Source organism: Macaca mulatta, chromosome 17 (genome assembly GCF_049350105.2).
Source record: "Macaca mulatta isolate MMU2019108-1 chromosome 17, T2T-MMU8v2.0, whole genome shotgun sequence".
NCBI lineage: Eukaryota > Metazoa > Chordata > Mammalia > Primates > Cercopithecidae > Macaca > Macaca mulatta.
Window position 1 is genome coordinate 67,015,919 of NC_133422.1, and position 18,081 is coordinate 67,033,999.

Genomic DNA, 18,081 nt, shown 5'->3' on the forward strand with positions numbered 1-18,081 from the left:
CAAGCTTCAAGGGGTTCCCTGAATCCGATTCTATACGTCAGAGCAGCAGAGACACCCAGACTGAAGGAAATTTATGGACACATAAGAATATAGGGTGTGATTTTGGCAAAGTGGTAAAGGGGGCGAGTGGCAAAGGGGTTTGCAGCTGCTGATCACAATCAACTGAGAGTGATGATTGATCTTCAAATATCCAAGGCCACACAGGGCTGTGCATACCCGGGTTAAAGAGCAAAGTAGATGTGGGGAAAAAAGTTGTCCAGAAATACGGTACCTAAGCTGAAGGTGCCTGATCATTTCTTCAGTTCCTCAAGCTCATTCCTCTCCTCCCTCATTCAACATCCTGCAAAACACCCAGCTTTAAAATGTTTCCTTCACTCAAACGTGAGTAATTATTATAAGAGAAACGACGAAGTGACGCATGCCTGTAATCCCAGCACTTTGGGAGGCTGAGGCAGGAGGATTGCTTGAGTCTAAGAGTTCAAGACCAGCCTTGGCAACATAGGGAGAACACATCTCTACAATAAATAAAAAAATTAGCTGAGTGTGGTGGTGCATGCCTGTAGTCCCAGCTACTCTGGAGGCTGAGGTGGGAGGATCACTTGAGCCCAGGAGATCGAGGCTACAGTGAGCCTTGAGTGTACCACTACACTCCAGCCTGGGCAACAGAGTAAGATCCCAACAAGGAAGAAAGGAAGGAAGGAAGGAAGGAAGGAAGGAAGAAAGGAAGGGAGGGAGGGAGCGAGCGAGGGAGCGAGCGAGGGAGGGAGGGAGGGAGGGAGGGAGGGAACAAACCAGCATGGAACTAAGCAAAACTAATTCACTGAACCACCTACACATGCATGGAGAGAGAGACAGAGAGGAAGACATTACACACCAGTCGATAAAATAAACCAGAAAGCAAACAAAAGGACAATTCAAACAGACCCTAAGTTATTTCCAAAAAGTTAAATAAGCAGCAATATATAGTGGTTTGACACTCATCCAGACTGCATAGGTTCCATTCTACATTTGCAGTTTGTTGGCTGGATGACCTGGAAGATTGCTTTCATTTCTACGTTTCAATTTTCTCATTGGCGAAATGAGGAAGACAATAATAGGTTCTTAACAAGAAGTAAATGATTTGATAAAAGTAAAGTGCTTGGAGCAGTAGCCAGTAAATATTATGTCCAATGTAAATGTAAGCACATACTATTATTATTCTCCTCTTTAAAATAAAAGCTCAAAATAAAAATAAGGATTAAAAAGCCATTATATGATAACAGAAGATTGAAATTGGAGTAACTGAATTTAGAAAAGAAATAGTAAATACAAACCCAAAGTACATAAATCATTGCAGAAACTATAAGCTGATATGGCAAATACATAAATATTGCAAATATGTGAGGTTGACAATTTCTGGCATTAGAAAGCATTTTAAAATATCAAATAATTAAATTTTTCAATTTGTTAAATGCAAAGGCATTTACAGTTTTTTCTTCTTATATGTATTTATGAAAAAATTGTACGTTTCAGACACTTTTACATTTCTTCAAATTATTACTTTAAATGCACACTTCGAGGCTTTTCTTTTCAATGTTAATAAGCTCTTTTTCTCAACCTGCCTCAGTTAAATGAAGGAAGAGAAGAGCCAAGTCATAATCAATCAGTGAAGACACTAAATCATCATATTTTTAGGTCAAAGATTTCTCTTTTTCATTCATGGCAGCTTATTAACATATTTAATTTTTACTTTACCTTTTTAGTATAGATTTAAGACATAAACAAAATGTGTAGCTCCCATCTTAACACCAATGTTTCTAATTAGGAAAAAAAAAAAAAAAGGCACTTCTAAGATTTTTTTTAAAAAAGGTGCCTTTTGTCTGGAGAAACTTAGTCCTGGCCATTACCTCCCTTGAATAAAATTTATTTATTATTCTTAAACCATCTCACAAAGGAATATCATGTATTTTATTGATAATATCTTATTTTCAGTTTTGTTTGAAAGGTTAATCTGTTAATTAATGAGATAATAAAAATAAGATAAATGGTTATTTTTGCCTAGTCTTGATCTCATTTAAATGTCTATCTTTATTGCACATGCATATTTTAATTTTTAGAACATTATTTTATTTATACTTTTCTATAATGTTGTATAGTTAGTCTTAGACTCACATCTGAGTTTAACCAACACTTTAAAAAGACTGTTAAGGTAGTTTCAATTCATTAAAAATATAATGTTCTTGCTTTTAAGCAGTCTTACTTTAAAAATGTGATTAATGGAAAACCATATATAACAAAAACCTTAATTCTGGAAATAGATCGTGAATGTTATTTTCAAATAATGTGACATACTCTGCTTTTAATGTATCTATGTGTATGTGAGTGTGAGTGTGTATGTGCTTTTGATATAAAAAGAACTGGGACTCTGACAATGTGATTATTGACAAAAATATCTTTGTAAAACCTTGGACATTTTTTAGTACCCAAAAGAGATTTCACTGTTTGTTTGTGAATTATCATAGGCAGCACATAAGTTAAACACGTTACCTGATTTTCAATGTAATTAAGAAAAAGTAAGGAGACAAAGCACATAAAACTCGTGAACATCAAATGAGCCAGTGAGCAACACTGAGGATAAATAATGTCTATGAGGGTAAATACACTTGGGTGTAGCTAGTAGTTACATAAGTAAACAGCATCAGTCATCAGTGAAGACTTTCTGGAGGAAGTGGAGCTATGTGAATGAAAGAAAGGGAAAACACTCCTAGATCCCTTTTTTCTTTTGTAGGTGGTATTTCAAATCAATGTGTGTGGGTGAGATCACCCTGACAGAGCGTGAATTGAGAAAAGTGAATTGGAAAGCAAAAAGAACCAATGAAACAACCTAGGTGAGACACATGTTTTAAAAAATGAACAAAGACAGTAAAGAAACTAAGAGAAGTAACCAACAAAACAGGGCACGGATCAGATAAAAGCAGCACCTTGAAGGAAAAGTACTGAAGTGAAAAAGCACTTGGAGCACAGTGAAAACAGGTATTAGAAAAAGAGCAAATGTTCAACTTATCAGTGCAGGGAGGGGAACATCACACACTGGGGCCTGTCAAGGGGTTGGGGGCTAGGGGAGGGATAGCATTAGCAGAAATACCTAATGTAGATGATGGGTTGATGGGTGCAGCAAACCACCATGGCACGAGTATACCTATGTAACAAACCTGCACGTTCTGCACATGTACCCCAGAACTTAAAGTATGATTTTTAAAAAAAGAAGAAGAAAAGGGGCAAGTGTTCAACTCATCAATGCTACAAAGTTCAAGAACAAAAGTGTGCCTACTATTGGATAATTAGAAGTTCATTGGTGACCTTCTCCAAAGGAAAGAGGAATTAGAAGTATCTGTAACCATATTTCAGTGTGATTAGCATTGATGAGTGTTGGTGATTAAAAGTAGAGAGAGACAGTTATTATAGACTACTTTTTCTAAAAATTTGGCTGTGAATGAAAGGGAGTATCTGTGTATGAGGATAGGTCACATAACCCTGGAGTAAACACAGGGTCATAATAATGATAATAAAGAACTGTTTTGACCATCACCTCCTTTCAATATTTCATGAAGTCCCTGACTTTGTCTCACCTGCAATTAAAACTCGAGTTCCTGAGTACCATGGAGTCCACTCTTGCCTCCAGCGTGTGTGCGAGTATAGTTCTTCTGGTTTTGATGGCACGTGATTTCTCTCCTGTTTTGGCTGCTTTCACTCTTGCTGCCATGTGCTGTTACCAATTTCTTTCATTTCAAATACATGTTAATTCCATCATAACTTAGGTCACTGAATCCTCTCTTTCCTCTCTTCCAGTATGTGTTATCTTCTTCCACCTTTTTAATTTCTGCTTTAACAGTGTCTCTGAAGTGGGAAAAAAAAACATCTTTTCTTTGCATTATTCTGTCTCTATTGCATGGACAGAGTAGTTGGGATTTTTTTCCCTCTGACACTTGTTATTGTTATTTTATGTTATTGTATTATTTATGTTATGTTATTTTAACATCCTCTCTTCTCAGGCCTTGAGGAGAAGATGTTGAAGTAAATAATGGAACCACAAGATAGTCGGCAACACACATTCTGCCACTATGGGTGGTGCAGATTAACTTAGACAAGCAAGTTAGAAATTATCTATGGCCTTTGCAATGCAGGATGAGAAGCAGATTAGAAATGACTGGATACGGATGCACTGAGAACATGTATGCATTTCTTGGGTTTTGTTAAACAAGTGCATGTTACGTGTCTATTGCTTTGGGAAGAAAATTAGGAGGAATGGATTTTCTCGGTAAATCCCCTGCAGCACCTAACACATCGTAGTAGACAGGCACTCAATACATGTTTGAGACTAATTTACTCTAAAGATCCAAATATGATATTGACTGAATGGTCAAATTAAATATATAATTAAATATCCAGCCAATATAAAGTTACACCAAGTAAATCAAGGTATGCAAGTCCCAAAAACTTCATAAGAATTATAGAATTATGATAAATACATACAATTTTATCAATTAAGTTTTTAAAGAATTTCAGATCAACATTTGATAGGATAAGATATTCTTATTTTCATTAAAACACTGAAAGAAAATTTAATTAAATTTTTAAATAAACATGAAATTAAATGTTTGCTTTTCAAAACTTGTTGTCGTTATTCACTAAAGAAAATTAACTATGTCATTATTTCTCATTAGTGGCCCATTTATGTAATGTGACTGGTTGACTTTTCATTTTTAATCTTTGAAAGTAATAATGAGTTAAAATTATTTTAAGCACCAAATGCTTATAATTATATGTGAAATTATTTACAGAATCTGTTTTATGTGATTCTTTTTAAATAAAACATTAAATAAATATTATTCAGTAGTTTCTTCCTAAAACCTTTTTATATTCTTATAAAATTCTTATCCAGATGATTTACTCTTTGCTGATTAAAAATGAGGACCATAAGTTTATTAATTGTTAGATTTATATCTGCAACATGAAAGTGAATAAATCAAATGTAAATTCCATGTTATATGCAAATGTATTTGATTTATATAATCTAGCAAAAATTTACCAAGGAAATGTAAGGGTTTGCTGCACACATGATATAAAATTTGTATTATAAACCAACATACTATCTGAAACTTGCACACACAAAAAAACATGTTTGTGGTCTCTAAATCATTTCATCCTACAAGTATACATAAATAGCTTTATAGTATGGAGAAAGCATTGAAATTTCTTGAATGGAAGTTACTCATTTCAATCCATAAAACCAAACTAAATCTCATCCCCTTTAAAACCTTCAAACCTAGAATCCCAAATGTTCTTCAAGGCTAATATCTTGCTTGAAATTCAAATCCTACCTGGATGCATATATCCTCTGGATTGGACAGTGTCCTTGTCTTCCTGGAAGGATAGGAAGTCCAATGCTCTCAACATTTTATCTTAATTTTCATACTTTCTCCTCTCTGTGCATTAATTTTGCTTATATTAACTTTAGAAGTAGAGGTGATAATTCATTTATTTTAGATCTTTTAGTTTATTGATAGCAAGCAATTTCATATTCTATAAAAATTAAAATATTATAAGACTTTTAGTCAAGAAAAAGATTGATTGTTGGGAGACACTGAAATTATATTACATAATTTTATAGTCATACCAAAGGGTAGATTAGTTTCATAGATAACTATGTTAACAATACTTTTTAATTTTCCTATTATTAGCATTAGCTTTATATTTAGAAGAATTAGTGAACAAAATAATTATCCATCTTGAGTACAGAGATTTTCTAACTGTCCTACATAAAATCTTTAGAAAAAAAATCAAAGCTTTGTAGAACAAATGAGTTTATTGAGAAATTAATTGGGCCATGTTTCTACTTTTAAAAACCAAGTTACGTTTTAGTAAGTCTATGAAAACTTTTACCAAAAATATCCATAATTGGGATGAATATACCAGTAAAACTGGCTCCCTATATTTGTTGGAAATATTTTCTGTGTTTTTTTGTTTTTGTTTTTGTTTTTGTTTTTTTTGAGACAGAGTCTCTGTCGCCCAGGCGGAGTGTAGTGGCGTGATCTTGGCTCACTGCAAGCTCTGCCTCCCGGGTTCACGCCATTCTCCTGCCTCAGCCTCCCGAGTAGCTGGGACTACAGGCACCCGCCACCACACCCGGCTGATTTTTTGTATTTTTAGTAGAGACAGGGTTTCACCGTATTAGCCAGTGTGGTCTCGATCTCCTGACCTTGAGACCTGCCTGCCTCGGCCTCCCAAAGTGCTGGGATTACAGGCGTGAGCCACCAAACCCGGCCATTTTCTGTTCTTATTATCAAGGATGTGTAATAGATATTATAGAGAAACAACAAGAAAAATTGGTAACAAAATAATGGCAAAATATTTAATATGCTTTTATATAGATTAGAAGTATTACTAGTGACACAAGTTCTTTCTGCACTAGCTTTGGCTTGGAAGGTTCAATTTCCAAAGATTTCACATTAAGAAATGCTTCTGATTCTACAAATACTAAATTTATAATAAATATATACAAGAAGGTATGCTTTGTATCCCAACTAGGTAATATTACACTCATCAATTTTTGTCTGATTTAAAAAATTTCTCTTTAATATCTTCATCATAAAAGTAGAGGTAAATTGAGACATTGTAGGAGAATTTTGCAACACTGTAAAACACTTCTAAATTTTTTTCTGTGTTTTTCAAATGGAATCAGAGTGTCATTCTTGTGCCCTTTAATTAAGAAAATACATCATAGTTGTTTTTTAGTGAGTTTCTGGGGGCTGAGACTTAGAATGCTTATTTCACATCTAAAGATCAAGGTTATGTCTTACAAAAAAACAGGGCTGTGGAAAAGAAGGAAAGGAGGGAGAAAAGGAAGGGAGAAAAGAAAGATGTTCTTATTTCTTGCCAAAATACGTCTTTTATCTTACATGGCTACATATGGTGTTTTAATTTTCTTCCCTCAAATTTATACTCTCATGTGATTTCTATAGAAGATGTCCTCAGAGTAACGTCTTCCTAACAATTTCCTCCACTATTGCATGCCCTGAAAATGTGATGTCTGGAATACTTTAACACTCCCACATACACAAATGTAGAAAATAAAGAACTCACTATATCCACATAGAGTGCAACAATTCATAAATATTTATTCAGAGAGTGAGGAGAACTTTCAAATAATAATATGGGCTTTGAAATTCAGGTCAATATGAGTTGTGTCCTGGAATCCCTACTTAATTCCTGAACGACTGTGACCAAGTTTATCATTTCCACCACGCTGGTGTCACAGCATCTATGTCCACTTAGTTTAATTCCTGTTTTAAGAACAGTATAAAGCCTGGTTCTAAGTAACCATTTGATGACTCTATTAATATATAAAGGCACTCCAAGGATATCATCCAAGTAACAAAACAATAGGTGTAACAGATACAACTAAAATTCTATGATCAATATTTCTAAATGAAGAATCAGAGATTTCTGAGAAGGAACAGCATTCCACAGTTGATAAGCCTGTGGATTATGAAGGACCCTGAATGATAGATGAGGAGTCTGGCTGTTTTCTTAAGCAATTTAGTGTACTTTTTAGGTTATTGCCTTCATTTCTACTTTATCTATGATTTTATCAAATGCACAAAACCAGTGAGCTGGAGTACTGGACAAGGAAAGTGAGGCAGAGAAAGAGAGAGTGCAATCTGAAGAGGCATTGCAGGTCAGCTGAAACTGACAGATTGCTCAATTTTGTAGGAACTTTCTCCAAGAACTAACAGCACTACAAGTCAGGCCAGTTGTGTCTAGGAGAAGGAGCAGAGCAAGGTTAATCTACTTCTCCCATGAATCTAATGGATGTCTGAGGCTCACTGTTTCTCTTGAAGTTCCAAGTTTGGCTTGCAACCCTAACAAGATGAGCCATATCCTTCACCTCCACATCAACAGGGAAGCCAGAGCAGTAAGAAAAGGAGTGCTTTCCTGGTTTTGAAATTGTCCATGAGATGTTTTGCTGAGATGCTGTAACCACAAGGTTGATGCAGCAAGAATTGCTACAGGGAGTGGCTAGGCAGTCACCTTGCTCCTTGTTTGAACTCTTTAGGAAACGGGAATCCAATTTACGCGATTAAGCTGCTGATATTTAGAGGTTGTTTGCCATTGTAGCATAGCCTAGTTTAATCTTGACTAATACAGAATTTACACAGGGAATGGAGTGTTATGGTAACAAAAAACCAAAATATATGGCTTTGGCTTAGCAATTGGATTGGGGCAGTAAGGGGACAGATATTGGAATGTAGAAAGATGGCAATCCATTCTTTGCAGAAGCAAAATATTTGGTAAGATTGTTGCCTGCTATGATTTGTGAAGCAGCATGTGTGTTTAATGAACTTGCCACGTTAGGGTGGGACGTCAGAGAACAGACCATTTACGGTGTTCTTTTTGTGCAAACGCCTGTATTTGGCATTATATTAAAAGAAGGTGTGCATTCAGGAAAAGAAAAACTATCTAGATTGAAAACAGATATGAAAGATAATGAAGCAAGTCTAAAAATCTGGAGAGTTACAGTTTTAGAATTGATGATGTTTGCACAACAAAACCAGATTAAAACCCAGTTTTGTGACAAAGATCAGACCAAGGAGATGGCCTTTATATCTACTGTTAAGACACCTTAACAGTTTAAAGTGACTCAGAAAAATAGCAGGTTGAGGTATACGTTTCCTTCAGAAGCTGGATAACCTCAAAAGGGGCTTCTTTAAATTGAGAGAGAAGTTAGGAGCTGTGAAAGCAGAGTAACGTAACAGATCTAGGAACTATTTGAAGAAGAAATGTTTGTAGGTATGCTTACTGCCATATGGAACTCATTGAAATCAGTTTTTTGAGAGGGTTGGACTTCCCAAGAAACTCTGAGCCTGGACTACAAAGTTTGTGACTGTTAACAGATTTAGGTGCCTCTTTGTCTCCAACCTTTCTCGAGCAGGAGGTTGCCTGAGAAATCTCTTAAGCTATCAGGTAGAGTGTATTGCCAATACCATTTCTGACATGGTCTTAAAGGATAATAGGAAAGAAAGAAACCTCTGCAGGGTGGAGGCAGAAGCCAGTGAGAAAACTGGAGAAAAGCCTGTCACCCCAATAGAGTGGAATTGTTTCTTAATCAAGGGACAGCCTTACCAACCCCCAAGTAGGGGTCCTCACAAAATCTTACCCAGATAGATTTGAAACTTGCTAGAGACTAGAGACTGCCATTTGTCTCCTACTCTTTTGTTTCCAGATAGAAGTGCTGAATGCAGTTTTCCTGCCCTGTATGGTGATTGTATATTGTGTAAATTTGTGTGGTGGAGGGTGGGAAAGGGACAGACAATTTGTCATATTGTTCTCTTCAGAAGTATGTCAGCCAGAGACTCCAGATTTCAATCTCAGCAATATGACAAGATTAAGTTTAAGAATACAATGCTGGGTACGAAAGTAAATGCTACAGGTTAGCTCAATAGCACTTACATAAAAGTATGGTCTCGGCTACCCTATCTTCAAAATTCTCTAAGGTCGTCAATGCCCTTCTAATTTCTAAATCTAATCATCTATACAACACCATTCAACTAAAATGTCTTCACTTTCCTTTATGTGCTAAGTATTCTCCTAGACAGTATAGATGACAAAAATAAAAACACCCAAAGTCAGCCAGCCACAGTGGCTCACACCCGTAGTCCCAGCACTTTGGGAGGCCAAGGTGGGTGGATCCTGAGGTCAGGAGTTCGAGACCAGCCTGCACAACATGGTGAAAACCCATCTCTACTAAAAATACAAAAATTAGCCAGGGATGGGTGGTGGGCACCTCTAATCCCACCTGCTGTGGAGGCAGAGGCAGGAGAACCGCTTGCGCCCTGGAGGCGGAGGTTGCAGTGAGCCAAGATCACACCATTGCACACCAGTCTGGGTGACAGAGCAAGACTCCGACCTCAAAAAAAAAAAAAAAAAAAAAAAAAAAAAACCCAAAGTCCTTGGACTCCTGAAACTAACATTCTTATGGGACGGAGGGAGACCACAGTAAACTTTAACAACCTTATTATAATAATAATACTTTGTAAAATTAATACACCAAATGTATATGAATGGATTGATTCAGCTATATGAAAGAATCTATTAGTACTATGAAAATAAATTAAGTAGATTAAGAGGGTAGGAGAGACAAGGGGGTTAGGAAATATTTCTTTGAGGCTATGATTTACCACATTTAACACACGATAGCTATCTTAACTGCAACTTTGAAGTTTATGACATGACACTTATCTCTTTTACTTTTTTAATGGAGATTACTTCACAAGAATTTCCATAAAATGAAGATAGTCTCCAGCTCTGTTTTTCCTTAGCATGCTCTACTTACAAAATATTAATGAGCTTCTGTTTATCTCCTTTTCTCTCTCCACTTACTCTTTCTGGGCAATTAAATCAATCATTCATTCATTCATACATTCAACAAATATTTTTGAATGGCTACTATATGGCAGGCACTGTGTTTGGCTCTAAGGAAGGATTATTTGCTATTATGGTATTTATAATTGAGCAGAAGATATGGCTGTCAAATAAACGATTACATGAATAATTATTTAATTATGATTGTGAGAGATGTAAAAGAAAAAGTAGAGGCTGCTCTGAGAGTGTGTTAAGGATACCTAGAGGGGATGGGGTAGTTGAGGAGTTTTCTAGACAGAACAACCTTTGCAAAAACCCTGTGGCAGAGAACAGCCCCTCCTGGGCCAGGCACCTTTTAAGGCAAGCACTGAGAATGCCCCTAATTCCTGCTTGCATCTCTAGCACTTACACAAAAATATGGAACAGAATCAACACTCAACACATTTTTCTTGAGCAAATACCTTAAATAATTAGTGAAGGGGAAAAATAAAGCCAGTGAGAAATCTATTGGAACAATTGTGAAATTAGCAAAGAGTACATTCAGTAAAATTTATATAACATGACTTGCTAATGAGAATCTGTTAATTCTTTTGTTAGGGGAAAAATATTATTTAAAGACAAGTGTTAACTTTATGAGTAACCCATGTGCTAGACAGAACTAAACTAATTCTCAAATTCAAATTAAATTCTCAAGGCTTATAAAAGAAATTATTTTTTCTGGCTATCTGAAATGAATGTATGTTAAAAAGAAATATGGGTTAGGTTTACTTATGTAGTACTTCTAATATAAAGTTGGGATTTATAGCCTACATTAATTATATAAGCTATAAAACAATGGTTCTGTGCTCTGGCTTTAAAATTCACTTCTACTCCATAGTAGCAAGAGTTTCTTGCTGTCGTCGGTTCCATTTTTTGTTAAATACATAAAAAGAAAGAATGAATTTGCGATTCTCATATTTTCCCAGTCTGAGACTTACCACTTTACACTAAGTAGTGCAATTTAATTTCAAAAAATTTTTAATATATTCCTTGGTTAATCCTAATCTGGGGACACATAGTATAGTTATTTCTATCCTGTGTTAAAGCTGAGTGTTTTATAGATTCCAGCAGAGTTGTATGGGTGCCACGGTAAATCACAATTGCAATTCCATCTTCTAAATAGCACTTTGAGTTCTCCAATTCCTACCATTCCCATTACCACATCCTTCAAGGCTCTGAGATCTCTGGGAAAGTGTCTTAATGGATCCTGCAACTAGTTTTGTTGTCTCAATAACTGGAGTAAATATTTGATACATATAGCTATTCCTCCTGATGGAAGCTGGGAACAATTCATTCTGTGTTAAAGAGAAATAGGAAAAGGAATACTATTGAAGTAAGTTAAGAAAGAAAAGTAAAGGAAATAGAGGTAATGAGTGTAGATTGAATTTTCAACAAATTTGGCCAGGAAGGAAAGAAAATGAGAGGTTAAGGGAACCAAGGAACCAACAGAAAAATGTGCTACTTGTGTCTTAGAAGAGGATCTTAGAAGGGTCTAAAGGAAAGGGAGAGAAAGCATAGAGGAAGGCCTTAGTCTAGGAGAATGGATAGTTAGACTGAATATGTATCCTGCTGTTAGATGAGAGAAAGGAGAGAAGTGGTAGATGATACGGAGACAGTGGCAATTTGAAAAATGACAACATAAGGAAGAACATATTGGATGACTTTTTATTTTCTCATTTATCTCCTAGTTAGGAGAAAAGATTATCTACAAAAAAAATGAAACTTAAAATATATGACCTCTATGATCAAGCAGGTGTTAAAATTTCACTACCTTTATTTTATAAACGGAAGAAAATACATTATTTTGCTGTAAGGTTAATATCAAACAACTTCTTCAGATGCCTCTCCAGGAAACCTAAGCCAAAATGAGCAAAAACCATGAATATAATTCAATTAAAGATGAATTATATGCCTATGCCAATCCCATAGAAAAATAATCATTATAGCAGTCAAGGTCATGGTCAAAGACTCTTGAGTTTAAATTGAAACTTTGCCTAGATCAAATGTGGGACACTCATAAGGTCATTTAAGCTAATTTTTAATGATTATGATAATAGTTAATATATTTTAAAATCTCAGTTTGGAATAAGATTTTTCTTTTCAAATTATTAATATTTATTTCATCCAAAAATATCAAACAACAATTTCTGTATAATGGTGATAATAATAGGTGGTAATAGTATTGTTTAAATTTGCACAAATTATTAGAAAAATCTGATTATAGAAAGGCCAAGCAGTTTAGCATATGGTCATATTTCACATCATAACTGAAATATTATAATTCTATTATTTATGCTTTCTGTGAAAGGTAGGTCCTTCAGGATTGTCTTAATGAATAATAAAACTGACTTGATTTTACCCACTACAGTCAACTTTTCTGTCACGCTATTAATGATTAATAATAACTGTATGCACAATTGTTTTCTTTCTTACCCAGACAAAAGTAGCATTCTAACATCATACTTGTATTTTTTAGTTTTATTGGGCTAAAAAGGTACTCTGAACATACAGAAAAGCTGTAATAGAAAGAAAAAAGTCAACTATTAAAACTTTTTATAACATGTAGACCTCAGTAAAGCATGTTTTAGAAGAAACTATCTTTTTTGAAGGTATTATATTGTCTCCATTGCCATTTAAATTATAGTACAGTGGATTTGAACTTAGAACTAGACTCTTTTTAAATAAAAAAGTACAGTACCAATACAAGAATATCTTAGCCAAATAAAAAATGACAATCCATTTTTTTAACTGTAGGAGTTCAGGCTTGTATAAATGTTTCTCAACACATTTACAGGAATACTGTCCTTTGACAAAGGTCTAGAAATGTATGTGAAAGCCAAACATAATAACATTGTTATTCTGCTACTTACTAACAGAACAACACATCCTATAGCAATTAGATATGAATATTGCAAACTGAATTTGATATTAAGCTGTCTTTGAAATGCCACTTTGCAGCAGGTTTTCAAATGCTTAAAGCACAGCAGGAGGTTAACTCCATCTTCAAATATTAAATCAAAACCTTTTTTTAACCTGAGAAATCTTACTGAAAGAAGGGCTTCTTTTCAAGAGAGAATTATTCAATTCAAAGAAGAGAAAACTAAACCTCCCAAGTATTGTTGGCACATGGTCTGTTTCTACAATGAAATGAAAAGATAGAAAGATTAGAGAGACAGGATGAATGGACGGATAGATAGATAGATAGATAGATAGATAGATAGATAGATAGATAGATAGATAGATAGAAAGAAACAATAGTCATCATTCTTCTGAATTGGTTTCAACAAACATGTTTGCACCCACTCTTGTGACTAAAGCCCAATTTTTGTCTGAAAATGATAATTAAGTACTTCGTCATTTAACTTTTGCCATATTTAAATATTTTCTCTCATCTACACAAGCCCATTGAAAGTCTTATATTTCAATGGCCAACATTTATTGGCTTCATGGTCCTTCATAAGATGTTACAAATGCATTTAAGCTCAGTATAAAGATACCTAGAAAGTAATTTTCTATCGACATATTTATTTATTTCCTATCCATCCAACTAGTTTCTACCTATCTACGTATCCATCAGTTATAAACTTTCTTAAATTTGCAAAGTGATGTTATTTCAGCCAAAGAGACAATATTCAATCCTTAGGCTCATCACATGCACTCGAGGAGTCTGTCTTCAATCATGTCGTACCTATGTCAAAAGCAAACTGCCCTAATGCTGACTGGCAGCCTAATGTGGGTAGTGCAGTGCTCCACATTCATTAATTCCTTTGTGGAGCTGGGATTATCTTAATACCTACAGCTCCAAACACCAAGAAGCTTGAAATAACTATGCCATTTGCAAAATACAAAAATGCAATAAAAAGCCAGAATAAACATATTGTGAAATATTACTAAGTGTCTTCTATTAAAAGGGTTATATTTAACTCATTTGAGTTTAGGGAGAAATGCTAATATAACAATACTATTTTCCTTCCTTTGGTTTTGCTGATCCTCAAATTTATTTTTTTCTAGCAGAGAAATGCCAAGTATGAGGCCAATAGAAGAAATTATTTTTAAGTAGATGTTCATTTCCAATAATTTATAATAAGATGATCAGTTTTATTTTTTAAAGCCAAAGAGCTCAGTGATAGATAGTTACAACTCACCCCTAACTTATCAAATATAGACAGGCAGATTCACTCTCTACACACGGTTATTTGCTTTCTCTATTTTATAGGCAGTGCCACTCTCTTTAAAATTGAGTCTATAAATAATATATAAGTGGGAATCTATCAGGTGGTGCTTGTTTACTTGTATAATACTAATAATTCAAGATTTATGTCTTGTGTTTTAACTGGATCTGATTAAATCATAAGCCTACTGAATATAATTCAATTCTATACATCTGTGCTGAAAAAAAATTAAATCTGTAGGAACTAAACAGATTTACTTGTTGAACTGAAATGCCATAGTATAAATGTAAAAGTGGTTTCAGAGAATGACAGGTGTAATTCCCAATCTTAGCAAGACCAATGATCAACTGTGTAACATCAGTCAGATTTCTGTATCTTTAAGAGATCCCAATTTCCTTGTCTCTGAAACTGAAATATTATTCATATCTACCTCATGAGATAGAGCTAAATATTAAATTTGATAATATTTTAATATAAAATTGAGAGGAATTTTTCATATGTCCTGGGATTGGCCATTCCTCCTCAAAGCTCGCAGAGATAAGGCACTAAAAGTCCTGATTTCTTTAACAAATCCACCAAGCTGAGAAAAAAAGCAGTACAGATTATACCACTACCAGCCGCCATCCAACCCAACTTTATTGGCTATGTAAGAAGACACTGAAGAGAAATGAGTCATCTTCTGCACAGTAAAAAGTGTAGTGTTTGAGATGAGGAGCTTTATTCAACCCTTCCTCTGGGAGAGAAAAGGAGGGTAAAACCCACCAAGATACTTTGGAGAGGACTTCAAGAAAATCACTCATAGAGAAAAGGCTTTCAGCAAAAATGGGAGCTCTTCGGCTGATGTGCGCTGAGTGGAAATCTGCTGCCTCCTTCTGGTGCTGCGATTACTATGGACCTTAGGAAAGTGTGATAATGTACCTTCAAGTTTGGACGATGTACTAATTGTAGACACTGGTGTCTGCTTAATATCTCGATTTAAAGATGATATCAGGCTATGAAGTGAAAAGCAACTGTGGTATGTCATATGCGGGGAAAAAATCAGGTCCACCTCTGGACCCAATTCAGTACTTTCCAATTCAGTACTTTCAAAAAGCATAAAAAGAGAGCACCATAGTTTATCTTTCTCCACCCCAAACCACACAAAGATCAGAGGAAGAGGAAGGACTTGTGGGGCTGCTCAGTGAGATCCTAGTTCAGACAAATCTTCAGTTGGGGCATCGGTTGGTTGCTTAGTCTTCAGGTAGGACAAAAAGGAAGATCAGTGAATTGCTTTTTGTTCTGACTAGTTCTGCAAATGTGGGGTGGGGATGGTAAGTGAATACCACCCAACAAACAATGGACCACATCAGCAGAACCCACTGGAAGAAATGAGAAGAAGCCTTGGTATAAAACCAGAGGATTTAGCAACAAATATTCAAAACTTTTACTTGATAAGCAGTAATGCACTGCAAAATTTTAAATGATAAAGGCAGGAAATTAAGAGGAAAAAAAAGCACAGGAAGACTAACACTAGGGTTAGTTTAATAGCTTCCTGGTGGACACTCTCACACCAACTTATGTGACAACCATGCACCAAACAAATCTTTCTTAAATGTGAATGTGTCATGTGTGTATGTCTGATTTGACTATTCAGAAAACTAGAGATTACTAGTGCCTCAGTTTTTAAGGAGATATATATTCGATTATTCTATTATTATTATTACTACTATTGCTATTTGATGCCTACCATAGGCCAGGCATTTGGATAAGTGCTTTATGTATATTATACTACTTATTTTTTATGATCCCCATTTTTTAAAGATAAGAAAATAAACACTTGGAGAAGATATGACAGTTGTCTAAGATTGCATAATTAAATGTAGACACAAAAATCAAACTTTGCTGACTCTAAAAATATATGGCCTTAACCACTATGTGTCCTAATTTCCAATTTTTCTCCTTAATGCTCCAAAATAAATGTTTCTCAGTATCAGACTAGCTTTATTATGTGATGGTTTTCTCATCTTTCTTCATGCTCTTTCCTCTACCTGAAATGTCCTTCCTATTTATTTCTATACAAATCTTCACCAATATTCAGAGCTCATATTAAGATCTATTGGTCTTTTAAGAACACATACAAGCACAAAAAATTGTATGTCGAGGGTGGGGTGGGGTCTACGCACATATAAATAATTTGGAAAAACATATTTGACTGGATCTACAAAAATAAAACATTTTCGGCCAGGCGCGGTGGCTCAAGCCTGTAATCCTAGCACTTTGGGATGCCGAGACGGGCGGATCGTGAGGTCAGAAGATCGAGACCATCCTGGCTAACACGGTGAAACCCTGTCTCTACTAAAAATTACAAAAAACTAGCCGGGCGAGGTGGCGGGCACCTGTAGTCCCAGCTACTCGGGAGGCTGAGGCAGGAGAATGGCGTAAACCCAGGAGGCGGAGCTTGCAGTGAGCTAAGATCCGGCCATTGCACTCCAGCCTGGGCGACAGAGCGAGACTCTGTCTCAAAAAAAAAAAAAAAACCCGTTTTCAATTGTTTACTTTCACACTGAATTACATTTTCCATCATTCTAATTTCTTTTTCTGCTTTACTATCTTCTACATAATTTTGAAATTTCTGACAATATCTGACATTCACTAACACCTTTCTGATTAATTGATTTGAGGGATGCATTCTTCCATTTGCAGATTTCTTTCCTAGGTTCCCCACTATTCAGACTATTCAGAAAATTTTATAGACAATGTTGTAATTTATGGAGAAGGAGATCATCCTGTAATAAGAAACCAAATAGATTTTTAACTACTTAGTTAAGACAATCTATAAATAAAACAAAACACAATGCCAAGATAACCTTTGTAGTTAAGTTTCTAACAATTACTTTTTCCCACTAGCGGCAGTGATATAATACATAAGAAATAATTCCCTTGTTTCACTTTTTAAGCATTCTTTTCTCCTGAATTGACTCACTATCCAAGGTACCCAAATATGATTAAGTATATTATCAATCAATTTTCATTCTTAATCTGTCCTGATTTTTTCCCCATTCTTGAAATGAGCAGAACAATTTATGGCGGAGCATTCAGGGGTTAAAATACCTGTATTCGAAGTCCTGCTCCCTTCGTGTTTGAACGTTGCCCAGCTGTGTGATATTTGGCCAATTTCTCCTCCACTTGTTTTCCTTATCTCAAAAACAAGAATACTCCTGTTTAACTCATTTAAACTGTTAGGAGGTTTACTAAAGTCATATGAATTTAGTAAGCTGTTCAGTTCATGTGTAAGAGCTAACCTTTTATTGATTTCAAAATGTGAAAATGCCTCTAGTTCTCACACATTTTCATTGATGTACTCATTAAATATATTCTTCAGTTGTTATTGTTTTTGAGACAGGGTCTCATTCTGCCACTCAGGCTGGATTATAATAGTACAATCATGGCTTGCTGCAGCCTCGACTTCTCTGGGCTCAAGTGATCCTCC